This window comes from Mugil cephalus, chromosome 2 (genome assembly GCF_022458985.1).
Source record: "Mugil cephalus isolate CIBA_MC_2020 chromosome 2, CIBA_Mcephalus_1.1, whole genome shotgun sequence".
Lineage (NCBI taxonomy): Eukaryota > Metazoa > Chordata > Actinopteri > Mugiliformes > Mugilidae > Mugil > Mugil cephalus.
This window is the reverse complement of record NC_061771.1, coordinates 7,309,714-7,323,678: the sequence shown is the minus strand read 5'-3', so window position 1 is coordinate 7,323,678 and position 13,965 is coordinate 7,309,714. Positions and strand designations below refer to the sequence as shown.

Below are 13,965 nucleotides of genomic sequence, written 5' to 3'. Positions count from 1 at the left end.
TATACCAGTAGTTAAAAGCTTTAGATATCTTGGGGTTGAAATTTTTCCCTCCACGTCGTCCATTGCAATAAAAAATTTTCAGGGTATATACAATCAGATAGAGAAGGACTTTGAGCACTGGTCGTATCTTCCAAATTCATTTCAAGGCAGAATAGCAATAGTTAAGATGGATGTACTTCCGACTGTTAATTTTTACTCTTCTATGATCCCTCTTGCTCCCCCTTTGGGATATTGGGATAGACTCCAGTCATTAGTTTCTAAATTCATATGGAAAGGAAAGAGACCGCACCTAAAACTTACAACTCTCCAACGAGATAAGACACTGGGGGGTTTAGCTCTGCCAGATTTTAAAATCTATTTCTGGTCTTATGTGCTACGCCCTCTGTCTACATGGTTCAACCCTAGTTCCTCTGTTTCTTGGAGATCAATTGAAGAGAATATTGCACTGCCTCACAGGTTGCAAGACCTGGTATATGCTAACATACCATTGAAAAAAGCAAAATTACGTTTAGGTCCTGTTATTTCATTTCTACTCACATCTTATCGTACTGTAATGAATCATACACCGATTTTTAACTTACTTACTGGTAATATAGCCTTTTCATTTCCGCATTGGAAGAATAAGGGTGTGAATGTACTAAAAGACCTGTATAGCGTCCATGGTTTACGAGCGTTTAACGATCCACAAGCTGAGTTTGATCTTCCAGGTTCATCTTTTTTCTTCTATATGCAGTTAAGATCAGCTATGCGGGCATATGGTGTCCCATGGGGTACAGCTCTACCCACTCACCCTCTACGTAAGTAACTTGCCTCATTTGGACCTACACGGGGGATGGTTTCTAAACTGTACAAATTCATTTTTGGAACTTACAAACCCTTACCAGTAGAGGGTGTTTGGAATAGAGATTTAAATGAGTTAAATGATAGAGAGATTTGCTGGAACACAGTGTGGAAAAATCTCAGTGGTACATCCAAAAACCCCAACCATCAATTAATACACTATAAATATGTTCATAGGATGTACCTCACCCCCAGAAGGCGTTATTCTATGAAGATCACCACATCTCCAGATTGTGATCTTTGCCCACTTAATGCCCAGGGGTCATTCTTGCATGTTTATTGGGAGTGCCCTGGTGTTGCTAGATTCTTGAAGGAAGTATCTCTCAGTTTAAGTGACAAGATCAGCATCCCAGTCTCCCCAGCCCTACTTCTGCTTAATGACGACTCTTCTTTAAATCTGTCCCCGCAGTATAGACGTATTGTATGGGCCGGTCTCACAGCAGCCAAGAAGATGCTAGCTCTTAGGTGGCAACCGCCACATTCCTTGGCTTGGCAGCAGTGGGCCAATTCGTTTCTCGACATTGTTCTGATTGAGTGGTCTGTTGCCCGTATGCATGGGGCCTATCATAAGACTCTGCAGGCCTGGGAGGCAGCATACAAGTTAGTTGGAAAGGTTGCAGCACGATCGACCTTGATATGTATATCTATATTATTTTTTTTGGTAATTGTGAGGTTATGAATCTCTTGGGGGGGATCGGTGGGAGGTTCATGTAATGCCATGCAGGATGGGGGGGGGTTCTATCATTATTTAGTTGTGGGGGAATAAAAAGGTAAACATTCTGTCATAAACTGATAATAATATATAATGTACATTCTTCAATAAAAAAGTACAGCTAAACGTCTAATAACTTTAGATGATAACATTTACCAGCAAGTTGCTGATGTGCAGTCTACTTCTCTTGACTGCAGTCAAGATGATTTGGCCCTAATGTGTGGACCGTTCCTCTGCTATCGCTAGCGGATAGCTTTTTAGGTGAGTGCGCATTGCAGTAGTACTTTTGTTGTATTTCTTACATATTCTGTATGTCACGGTGTAATGGACTTCATCTCTAGTGGAGTATTTACACACACTAGATTAGCCACTGCTAGTTTGCTGCAGTGATCCACTGGGCTCCTCACCTGTCGCCTTGATGCGTAAAGCATCTAGTCGACTAGTCGACTAGTCCTATTAGGAACAACAATGCAGCATTGTTATCTGTGGTGTATTATTTACAGTGGTATGAAAAAGTGTTGGCCTCATGAACGATGTCTTCTTTTTATGCAAAATGTTTCAGATCACCAAACAAATAAATAAAAAAAAAAAAATGCGTTTTTTAAATGAAGGTTGTTTTTATTAATGGAAAACAAAATCCAAACCTACATGGCCCTGTGTCAAAAAAGTGTTTGCCCCCTGACACTAATAACTGGTTGGGATACCTGTAGGAGCAACAACTGCAATCAAGTGTTTGCCTTAACTTGCATTAGTCTTTCCAGCGCTGTGGAGGATTTTGGCCCACTCATCTCTCTAGAATTGTTGTAATTCAGCTACATTGGAGGGTTTACCAGCATGAACCTCCTTTTTAAGGTCATGCCTCAGCATCTCAATAGGATTAATTTAGTAATTTAGTTCAGACACTTGATCAGTTTAAGATCTAGTGAATTTGGAGGACAGGTCAACACCTTATGCTGTTCTTTGTGTTTTCTGAGTTGTTCCTAAACTGTTTGTGTGTGTGTCTGTGTCAGGCTGCATCCTGCTGGGGATGTCTGATGCCACCAAGTGTGTCGTTGCTATGGGGTCGAGGTGTCTGGTCTGGTCTAGGTGGGTGCTACATGTCTAAGTAACATCTACATGAATGAATGCCAGGTCCAAATGTTTCCCAGCAGAACACTGAAGTGCCTGTGATGGTCAATGTTATTTTCTCCTGTCAGTAGTTTTAATGATCAAATTAGGCCTAAACCTGCCAGCACCCCCACCCAACATCAAAAAGTATACAGGTTTATGCAAAGTGTTGTTTAAAACCACTGAAGTTGAACCAGGGAGAGAAACCAAAGGTGACACCTGGTGGTCATCAATTGAATTTCTAAATTTCTAAATTCTGCACTTGAATACTTTTCTTAACATGGTTTGCAGAGTAGCATAATTGCTTAAAATCATATTTCAACGTTTTTGGAAAAAAAAAAAAAACACAGTTTTTATCAAGCACTGCAGTATTTTTATTGTCAGGACAGTCAGGAGGAGATGGTGACTTTAAGCGCATGCAGTTGGTGTTGTTATTGTTATACTATGACCTGGATGTCTGAGGAGCTTCACATACTAATTTTAAAGTGTTATAACAAAAGTGTTTCAGTTGACTTTATGATGAAATTGTTCAAAAACACAGTCTGCCTTCATACCATCCACCTCTCAGAGTTATAATTAAGACAGCGCATCATCTGTATGACTTTAAATCATATTGTGACTTATCAGAAGAAGCATCCACCAGGTAAATATCATCACTCACTGAAACTTTTCCCTACATCGCCAATCAAGAATGAAAATACCAACGTAACTCACTGAAGAAGCTGAACTGCTTTTGCAAGCTTAAAAGTAAATTACGGTTAAAGCCTTAATTAAACCCATGTGACAGAGATACACTGAACATCATTTACGCCATTTAAGTCAGTGTATAGGGTTTAGCAGCAGCATTACTGAATGGTCTCCACTTGGGTGTCAACGTCGGAGGACACCACCTGTCCATCGACGACCTGCTGCACAATGGTCTTCACCCGCCTCTCGATGTGGGGTTTATGTTCTGCAGAGAACAAAAAATAATCCATCATGTGACGTCAGCGCATTCAGCGAAATTGTTACAAGATGAGAAAGGTAGTTCGCTGAGTGATCACTATTCCTTACCTTCCCCTTTTTGTTCCACCTTCTTGGGGACCTGGGTCGGTTGGGGCGACCGGGGTGCACTGGGTGACCTGGGTTGCCTGGGGGGCCTGGGTGCACTGGGTACTATGGAGGGAGCAACAATTATTTAAAACACAGTTAGCTTTGTGAAACAACTCCCATTTCCAGTAATAAAGGATCAAAATATATATTTCATGTCTCACGTCAGCTGTTGCACACACTGATCTCCCTGCAGCAGCCTCCTGTACTCAGCGATCTCCATCTCCAGCCTCATCTTGATGTCCAGCAGCTGCTTGTAACAGATCCTGCTGCTGCTCGATGGAGGCTTTCAGCTGCTGCAGCTCCGTCTCCATCATGGTGACGCGCCTCTGGCTTTCGCAGAGCTGAGCGCCGTAACAGGTCTTCACTTCTTTCAAGTTCTGCTCCAGGAGCTCGAGCTGCAGGACAGACAGGAAAGATGTTGGTGAGAGTGATGAGAGGAAAGAATCACCTCGTCCATGTTGTGATGAATTTGGACAACACAGATTTCTTCAAAAGGCCCACAGTTTTTCCGAGTACATTTTTCGAATGGGACAGTGAATTCTGTCCCTTCAAACAGCATCAGGAATAAATGCAATATATTGCTGAAATATTGTGTTCCATTGGTCATTAGTGTTGCTTTGAGACAGACAGAAATATCACACTACTCTTCAATCAAAATTATGACCAACTTATCCAACACAACCAAGGTGTGCTTCCTGTTATCTCTACCTCTGCATAGGCGCTGTTCCGGTTGATCTCCAAACTCTGGTACGTCCTCTTCAGCTCTGCCACCTCTTTGGCACTTGCCTTCGCTTCTGTTTCACAGGTAAACAAAAGTCTTCTGGAGGGTTTCCACCTTTTCACAGGCACAGGCACATACATACACATAATGAACAACCTTTGAATGACTTCATTCACATTTTCTTTTTCAAAGACTTATTCTGGAGACACCTTACTTTAGACTGGAACCATTTTTCAACTTCATGCTTGTTCTTCTTCACCACATTTTCATACTGCTCCCTCACTTCCTCCAGGAGCTTTGACAGATCAATAGAGCAGCCAATGTCCACCTCTACATTCACAGAACCCTTGCTCTGCTGCCTCATCTGAGTTGTCTCCTGCAACATTCAAGAAGGACTCGCTCAACATTTTCAGTGTCCATTACTGCTGTCGCCAACAGGTGGCGCCATTTGCAGTTAAATCAACAGCTCGCGGTTCCTCTGTGTTTCAAAAACAGACGATGTTCTCACCTCCTTGTGGGTCTGCTTCATGCAACTAGCTGTCCTTCAGACCCTCTATCTGCATCTCCAGGTCGCTGATGGTAAGAGTCATGCTGTCCCGGACCCCGCGGAGACGAAGCACATCAGCCTCCACTACCTTGTGCAGGTGGTGCTCAAATTCATATCTGCACAGGACCGTCAGGGGTTATACTTCATTAACATGCACTTAGAGTCATTTTTATCTCTATTAAAGGTGTGATATTTAAAAGATTATCTTTTTTCAGTATTCATAAATGTGTCATTCCAACTCTACAAAAATTGCAGCATGAACCAACACAGAAAGGTAAATTTGCTGTACTTTGTTTTGAAGTCTTCTGCAGCCAGCCGACTGTTGTCGATCTGCAACATGATGTTCTGATTCTCTGACCATTGCTTTTCAATCTAAGAAGGGGAAAAGAAAACACAATCATTAATTAATATGTACTATCTATATCTTTCAGTACTCAGCAATTATTCATATTTTAAACTTATTCAGTATACACAGCTGACTCTAGGGAAAATGTATTTGTACAACTTTTAAAACCTTTTGGGGACAGATGCGTCAGTCCGTTCACACACTGAGACTGGAGCCTCTGGTCGTTATTTGTCAGTAGACTATCATTGACTGGGGACAGGAGACAGGATCAGTACAAATTCCTTCAATTACACGTGAGTTTCTGGTCTCATGTGAGTCTCAGGTGGGCACTGTCAGCAGAGGCTCTGATAAAAGAACATCTCCACTTGTAGAACTGAGGAAGTCACTAGAATAATGGAAACATTTTCAAGAACCTCAATCGTTTCAGCGTTGGTGTTGTATATACCATCACCTAGTCGTGACCTCGACAGACATTTCAGACTTTCCCAGCTTCCTTTATGTGGATGTGTTCACATAGGTGTCAGTTTAGCATTTTTTTTTTCAAGGGTGACAGTCAGATGTTTGCTGTCACTCCTGTCTAATCAGACCACATTTGGTTTCATTTGGTAAAGTATCATTTACTCAGTATAATGGTGTGTCTTCTGTTGTTGCTACTTGACTCCAGACCAAACTGGACCAAAGTTGAACTGAATGACTGAGTTCTAACCATGTCTTTTCAATCACAGTAATCTAGGTCCACAGTTTAGTTTTGTTTTGAGCAGTGTGAAGTATTTCTATTCTCCAATGACCAGCAGGAGGAGTGGACAGAACTTTTAGTCCAAATTGTTGTGTTCCTTCATTGTCGGTTCAACATGTATTGATGTGAAAGGTACCTGAGCTCTCAGGTCACTGATGGTGGCGTAGTAGCAACTGTAGTCAGGGACATCGTTAGCTCTCTTCTCATAAAAGTCTCTGATCTGCTGCTCCAAATTCCTGTTGCTGCTTCCAGAGAGCGCACCTGCACACACAACCAGACAACATCAATTTCTTCTTGTTCTTCTTTTTTATTATCACCTGCTTTAGCCGCTTGTGCTTTATGACAATGATGGAAATACTGGGTCAGATAAGCAAATCTCTGTCAGCTCTTAAATATATATATATATCAAAAAATCATTCTTTCCTTTAATTTCTATCTAAAATCAACAACTGACATCCTCTTTGTTGTTTTTTGTCCATGTTGCAAAAGGTAAAAACTTTTCAAGTCAGATCCTTGATGTATTATATCGTATTTTAAATGTCAGTCGAGGGCTTTTAAAAATATTTCTTGAATACTATTTTCCCTCAATAATAACCAACCATGCAGTGTCTAACTTTACATTCTCTAAACCAAATCATTCACACATAGCTTCATGAGAGCAGATTAATTATGAGACATCAATTATAATGTGACAAATTAATGAGGCAATGCCATGTGTGTGTTGTTTATAAAATCCTACAGGAGGTGATATGATAACTTACTTTGTCCACGTAGGTGGACAGGCGGTCGTTGAGGTTCTGCATGGTCAACTTCCCATCCACGACCACGCCGGCCCCTCCGCCCATGTTCAGTGATGCAGAGGATGAGGAGGAGTTGGAGGACTGGGCTATGCGGGTCCCGAAACCTCCTGCTCCTCCGTACATGCTGGGCACCCAGCCAGCGGAGGAGCGTCCATTCATCCGTCCGCCCAGGCTGCAGGCGCTGCTGCCAGAGACACTGCGGGCGGTGGAGGAGCCACAGGAGGTGGAGTTGCCACGGGCGGTGGAAGTGCCGCAGGCAGCGGAGCTCCCACGGGCGGTGGACATGCCCTGGGAGCTGTAGCTGGTGCTCTGCTGGCTGGGAGACTGGGCCATGGTGAGTCGAGGATGTGCAGACTGGTGCGCTGTGATTCTGACTGAGACTAGTGGGTATTTATAGGGCAGGACTGGTCAGGTCTTCCAAACAACTATGTCTGGTATGCAAATCATATTTTTTTTTAAATCATTAGGCGTGTACAGGCTCATTAGAAATGATCCGTGGCAGACAGGTGGAGTATCCAGTTCAGCAAGACTGATAGACCAAGTGATATCAGAACATTGTCTCTCACTTAATAGTTTTACTAATGAGACTTTCAGGTTTGAGAGAAAATGTAGACTGCAAACCTTTTAATAGGTGGGTTTATTTTTTGTGTGTAACATATTGGTGATACAAAGTGAGACCTTGTTAAAAAGAACAGAATCATAACAAAACTACTAAGCAAACATGATTAAAAAAAACACAGACACACAGTAAAACAAGTGAGGAAAAACTAATGACAGAAACACCTTTAAGGAAAGTAAAAATCGTTCAGGAAGGATTTGAGAAACATAACAACATGGTCTTTGTGAAGGTCGATTGGCCTCCAGATTCCCCACATCTCTATGTCATGGTGCATAACAAGAACACAACGGGGAATAGACCAATGATACAAAATCCAGTTTGGGAACTAGGGGTTGAATGACTTCGGATTTTTTAAAGTCGACTTTGTGAAAAGAAAAACAGTCATTCATTAATATGTACTATTTATATCTTTCAGTACTCAGCAATTATTCATATTTTAAAGCTCATTCAGTATACACAGCTGACTCAAGGGAAAATGGATGTGTTGGATTTCTAAAACCTTTTAGGAACAGAAATAGTGTCAGTCCCGTTCACACACTGAGACTGGAGCCTCTGGTCGTTAATTGTCAGTAGACTATCATTGACTGGGGACAGGAGACAGGATCAGTACAAATTCCTTCAATTACACGTGATTTTCTGGTCATTGTGTGAGTCTCAGGTGGGCACTGTCAACAGAGGCTCCTAATAAAAAGAACATCTCCACCAGTCTTTTACAACTGAAGAAGTCACTTGAATAATGAAAACATCTACAAGAACCTCGATTGTTTCAGCTTTATCGTTTATATATACCATCACCTAGTGACTGAACCTCGACAGACATTTCAGACCTTCCCCACCTTTCTTTATGTGGATGTTGTTCACATTTTTGGCATCAATAAGTGTCAATTTAGCCTTATTTTTCACTCGGATGTTTGTTGTCTCCTGCTGTTGCTCCTAAACTCAGTCAATCCTAAATAGATGAATGATACAAAATCCAGTTTAGGAACTAGGGGGTGAACAACTTTGGATTTTAAAGTCGACTTTGTGATGAAAGTCGAATCAACGTCGACTAGTCGATGACGTCAGGCATACAAATACAAAAGAAATGAATGCTTTGCAACAATGAAATCTACATTCCTGAGCTGAATACATACTGTAGGGTTTCACACAAGAGAAACTATGGAGGCTTTCAGGCGAGGTAACTGAAGCAAGAAGACTACTGTCGACCGTAGCAGCCCACGACAACACCATACACACCACCAGTCTTGATGCTTCTATACTGCTCGAGAAAAAAACAAACAAAAAAAAACGCTCTACAATCACGGCAACATTGTCAGCAGAACACAATAAAATCCAAACATAAACACATGGCCACACAAACGCTGCAGGTAGCCTATAGCAGGATATTGTAGCCGGGATTAAAAAAAAAAAAAAATAATCATGTACCACGTACAGCATACTAGCCTCTATAAGTCGTTATGAGTAGTATGCATGTAATTAGCTGGAATGTAAACGGGCTGAATGGTCAAATTAAGCGTACAGCTTGCTTAGACCTCTTACGCAGACAACATGTGGATGTTGGCTTTATACAGGAGTCCCACTTAAGAACTATAGACGTCCACGATTTTCAAACAAACACTATTATGTGGCTGCCTCAGCATCACTTGAACACCAAAACTAGGGGTTCACTAGTAGTATTGCGGCGTAACCTCTCAATAACTATACTTGGACAATTTGGCAGTGAGGATGGTAGGATCTCTTACATTAAGACTATTATATCTGGACGCAAAATTTGCTTTTATTTCAGTTTACGCTCTACCCCAGTATGAACCAGAGTTCTTTCCCAGCTTAACAGAAGTCTTATTGCAACTTCAGGACTTCTCGCTTATTCTAGGTGCAGACATGAACTGTAGTGTAAATGTAACATTGGACAAATCAGCTCAGCGCTCCACAGCCACACAGCTTCAGGCATCAAAAGACTTTCAGAACTTTCTGTCAGTACTTAGCTTAACAGACCTTTACCGTACTGTCAACCCTACATCTAAGCAATACACTTTTTATTCGGCAAGACATCAGAGTTTTTCCAGAATAGATTACATATTAACTTCAGCTACTTCCCTTTCTGAATACATGATGTTGTTATCAAGCCTTGTTCTTTATCAGATCATAGCATTGTCGCCTCACGCTTCACGCTCCTAGGTACACCCCTTAGAGCTCCTCGCTGGCGGTTCAATATCTCACTGCTTAAAAATGGAGATTTTTGCACTTTTCTCAGAGAAAAGTTAAACACTTTTATAGACGTCAATGCAGGCTCAGTAGATGATCCTAGATTTGTATGGGACGCTATAAAGGGTTGTATCAGGGACTCTTCAATCTCATTCTCATCCCACCTTAATAAGAGCAGACTAAACAAGATAACTGAACTGGAGAATACTCTCACCCAACTAGAGGTCCAACAACAAACAAGTTATTCTGAGGCATTACAAGGCAGAATAGCTGTGACAACAACTGAGTTGAACTCTTTGTTAAGATATAGGGCGGAGTTCTTAACGCACAGAACCAGAAGAACATATTATTTCAATGGCGCCAGACCAAGTCACCTTTTAGCCCTAAGACTGAAAAAACATGAAAAATATTCAAATATTACAGCCATTAAAAACACCTCTTCGCACCCTGAGCAATCCACTTGATATCAATTTGAAATTTAAATCTTTCTACTCATCTCTTTACAACTCTGAAATCTCCCTTGATGCGCAGGCATTTTGCAGATTTTTTTCAGGACCTAAATCTACCTTCTCTGTCTGACAATGAATCAGAATTACTCAATACCCCAATTTCTCTAGAAGAATTGAAGAAGGCTCTTGTTAATATGAAAAAGGGCAAATCCCCAGGGTGGGATGGAATTCCACCTGAGCCATATCTTACTTTCTGGGATGAACTGGGCAAACCATTACTGGATATGATTAATACAGCCATTGATAAGTGTGCATTTAACTCTAGCATTAACACAGCTATAATTACAGTTTTGCCCATGTGGTAACTACAGACCTCTCTCCCTCTGAATGGGGATATTAAACTATATGCTAAAGTGCTTGCAACCCGGTAGGAGAAACATCTTACAAAACTTATACACAACGACCAAACTGGTTTTATCAGAACTTGCCTAGCATCTGACAATGTGCGCCGCCTGTTACACATCATCCATGCAGCTAGTAGCATTGATCCCCCTTGCTCAGTTCTATCGTTGGACGCTGAAAAAGCGTTTGACCGGTTAGAATGGGAATATCTCTGGACAACGTTGGACAAATTTGGACTAGGTATACATTTTATTAATATGATTAAGGTTTTATATGCAAATCCCTCAGCAATGGTCTGCACAGGCCACATATGCTCTGCCCTGTTCCCAATATCAAGGGGCACTCGCCAGGGCTGCCCCCTTTCACCCCTACTTTTTGCTCTTTCCTTGAACCACTGGCGCAGAAAATAAGACAACATCCATCAGTATATCCCATCACTTTTTGTAATACAGAGCATCGTATATCTTTGTACGCTGATGACATCCTTCTTTATGTAGGCAGTGCTGGTTCCTCAATCCCACATTTGCTTTCCTCTTTTGATACATTCAGCTCACTCTCTGGATACAAAATTAACTGGACAAAGTCAGCGTTGATGCATTTAAACTCAGCTGCACTTCAAGTTCACCTGCCACCTCATATACCAGTAGTTAAAAGCTTTAGATATCTTGGGGTTGAAATTTTTCCCTCCACGTCGTCCATTGCAATAAAAAATTTTCAGGGTATATACAATCAGATAGAGAAGGACTTTGAGCACTGGTCGTATCTTCCAAATTCATTTCAAGGCAGAATAGCAATAGTTAAGATGGATGTACTTCCGACTGTTAATTTTTACTCTTCTATGATCCCTCTTGCTCCCCCTTTGGGATATTGGGATAGACTCCAGTCATTAGTTTCTAAATTCATATGGAAAGGAAAGAGACCGCACCTAAAACTTACAACTCTCCAACGAGATAAGACACTGGGGGGTTTAGCTCTGCCAGATTTTAAAATCTATTTCTGGTCTTATGTGCTACGCCCTCTGTCTACATGGTTCAACCCTAGTTCCTCTGTTTCTTGGAGATCAATTGAAGAGAATATTGCACTGCCTCACAGGTTGCAAGACCTGGTATATGCTAACATACCATTGTAAAAAGCAAAATTACGTTTAGGTCCTGTTATTTCATTTCTACTCACATCTTATCGTACTGTAATGAATCATACACCGATTTTTAACTTACTTACTGGTAATATAGCCTTTTCATTTCCGCATTGGAAGAATAAGGGTGTGAATGTACTAAAAGACCTGTATAGCGTCCATGGTTTACGAGCGTTTAACGATCCACAAGCTGAGTTTGATCTTCCAGGTTCATCTTTTTTCTTCTATATGCAGTTAAGATCAGCTATGCGGGCATATGGTGTCCCATGGGGTACAGCTCTACCCACTCACCCTCTACGTAAGTAACTTGCCTCATTTGGACCTACACGGGGGATGGTTTCTAAACTGTACAAATTCATTTTTGGAACTTACAAACCCTTACCAGTAGAGGGTGTTTGGAATAGAGATTTAAATGAGTTAAATGATAGAGAGATTTGCTGGAACACAGTGTGGAAAAATCTCAGTGGTACATCCAAAAACCCCAACCATCAATTAATACACTATAAATATGTTCATAGGATGTACCTCACCCCCAGAAGGCGTTATTCTATGAAGATCACCACATCTCCAGATTGTGATCTTTGCCCACTTAATGCCCAGGGGTCATTCTTGCATGTTTATTGGGAGTGCCCTGGTGTTGCTAGATTCTTGAAGGAAGTATCTCTCAGTTTAAGTGACAAGATCAGCATCCCAGTCTCCCCAGCCCTACTTCTGCTTAATGACGACTCTTTTTTAAATCTGTCCCTGCAGTATAGACGTATTGTATGGGCCGGTCTCACAGCAGCAAAGAAGATGCTAGCTCTTAGGTGGCAACCGCCACATTCCTTGGCTTGGCAGCAGTGGGCCAATTCGTTTCTCGACATTGTTCTGATTGAGTGGTCTGTTGCCCGTATGCATGGGGCCTATCATAAGACTCTGCAGGCCTGGGAGGCAGCATACAAGTTAGTTGGAAAGGTTGCAGCACGATCGACCTTGATATATATATATTTCTTTTTTTTTGGGGGGGGGGGGGATCCTGGGTGGGAGGTTCATGGGAAATCGCCATGCAGGATGGGGAGGGGGGTTCTATCATTATTTAGTGTGGGGGGGAAAAAAGGTAAAAACTCTGTATATAATGTGAATATATATATACACTGTACATTCTTCAATAAAAAATTGATCAAAAAAAAAATAAGTACCACGTACAGCAGCTAAACGTCTAATAACTTTAGATGATAACATTTACCAGCAAGTTGCTGATGTGCAGTCTACTTCTCTTGACTGCAGTCAAGATGATTTGGCCCTAATGTGTGGACCGTTCCTCTGCTATCGCTAGCGGATGACTTTTCAGGTGAGTGCGCATTGCAGTAGTACTTTTGTTGTATTTCTTACATATTCTGTATGTCACGGTGTAATGGACTTCATCTCTAGTGGAGTATTTACACACACTAGATTAGCCACTGCTAGTTTGCTGCAGTGATCCACTGGGCTCCTCACCTGTCTTCTCCTCGTCGCCTTGATGCGTAAAGCATCTAATCGACTAGTCAACTAGTCCTATTAGGAACAACAATCGCAGCATTGTTATCTGTGGTGTATTATTTACAGTGGTATGAAAAAGTGTTGGCCTCATGAACGATGTCTTCTTTTTATGCAAAATGTTTCAGATCACCAAACAAATAAATAAAAAATAAAAAAATGCAGTTTTTAAATGAAGGTTGTTATTATTAATGGAAAACAAAATCCAAACCTACATGGCCCTGTGTCAAAAAAAGTGTTTGCCCCCTGACACTAATAACTGGTTGGGATACCTGTAGGAGCAACAACTGCAATCAAGTGTTTGCCTTAACTTGCATTAGTCTTTCCAGCGCTGTGGAGGATTTTTGTCCCACTTATCTCTCTAGAATTGTTGTAATTCAGCCACATTGGAGGGTTTACCAGCATGAACCTCCTTTTTAAGGTCATGCCTCAGCATCTCAATAGGATTAATTTAGTAATTTAGTTCAGACACTTGATCAGTTTAAGATCTAGTGAATTTGGAGGACAGGTCAACACCTTATGCTGTTCTTTGTGTTTTCTGAGTTGTTCCTAAACTGTTTGTGTGTGTGTCTGTGTCAGGCTGCATCCTGCTGGGGATGTCTGATGCCACCAAGTGTGTCGTTGCTATGGGGTCGAGGTGTCTGGTCTGGTCTAGGTGGGTGCTACATGTCTAAGTAACATCTACATGAATGAATGCCAGGTCCAAATGTTTCCCAGCAGAACACTGAAGTGCCTGTGA

General features: G+C 41.5%; 1 long non-coding RNA gene and 1 pseudogene across 1 annotated transcript; both read right to left on the bottom strand.

Annotated features, from left to right (window-relative positions):
• Positions 1–3,009: 3,009 nt before the first annotated feature.
• LOC125004777 lies at positions 3,010–3,748 on the bottom strand. Its single transcript, XR_007112380.1, has 2 exons — positions 3,713–3,748; positions 3,010–3,611 (listed from the first exon to the last, which is right to left on the bottom strand). It is a non-coding gene; the product is annotated as an uncharacterized LOC125004777 (long non-coding RNA).
• Positions 3,749–4,562: 814 nt separating this feature from the next.
• Positions 4,563–6,338, bottom strand: LOC125002965 (annotated as a pseudogene).
• Positions 6,339–13,965: the final 7,627 nt, after the last annotated feature.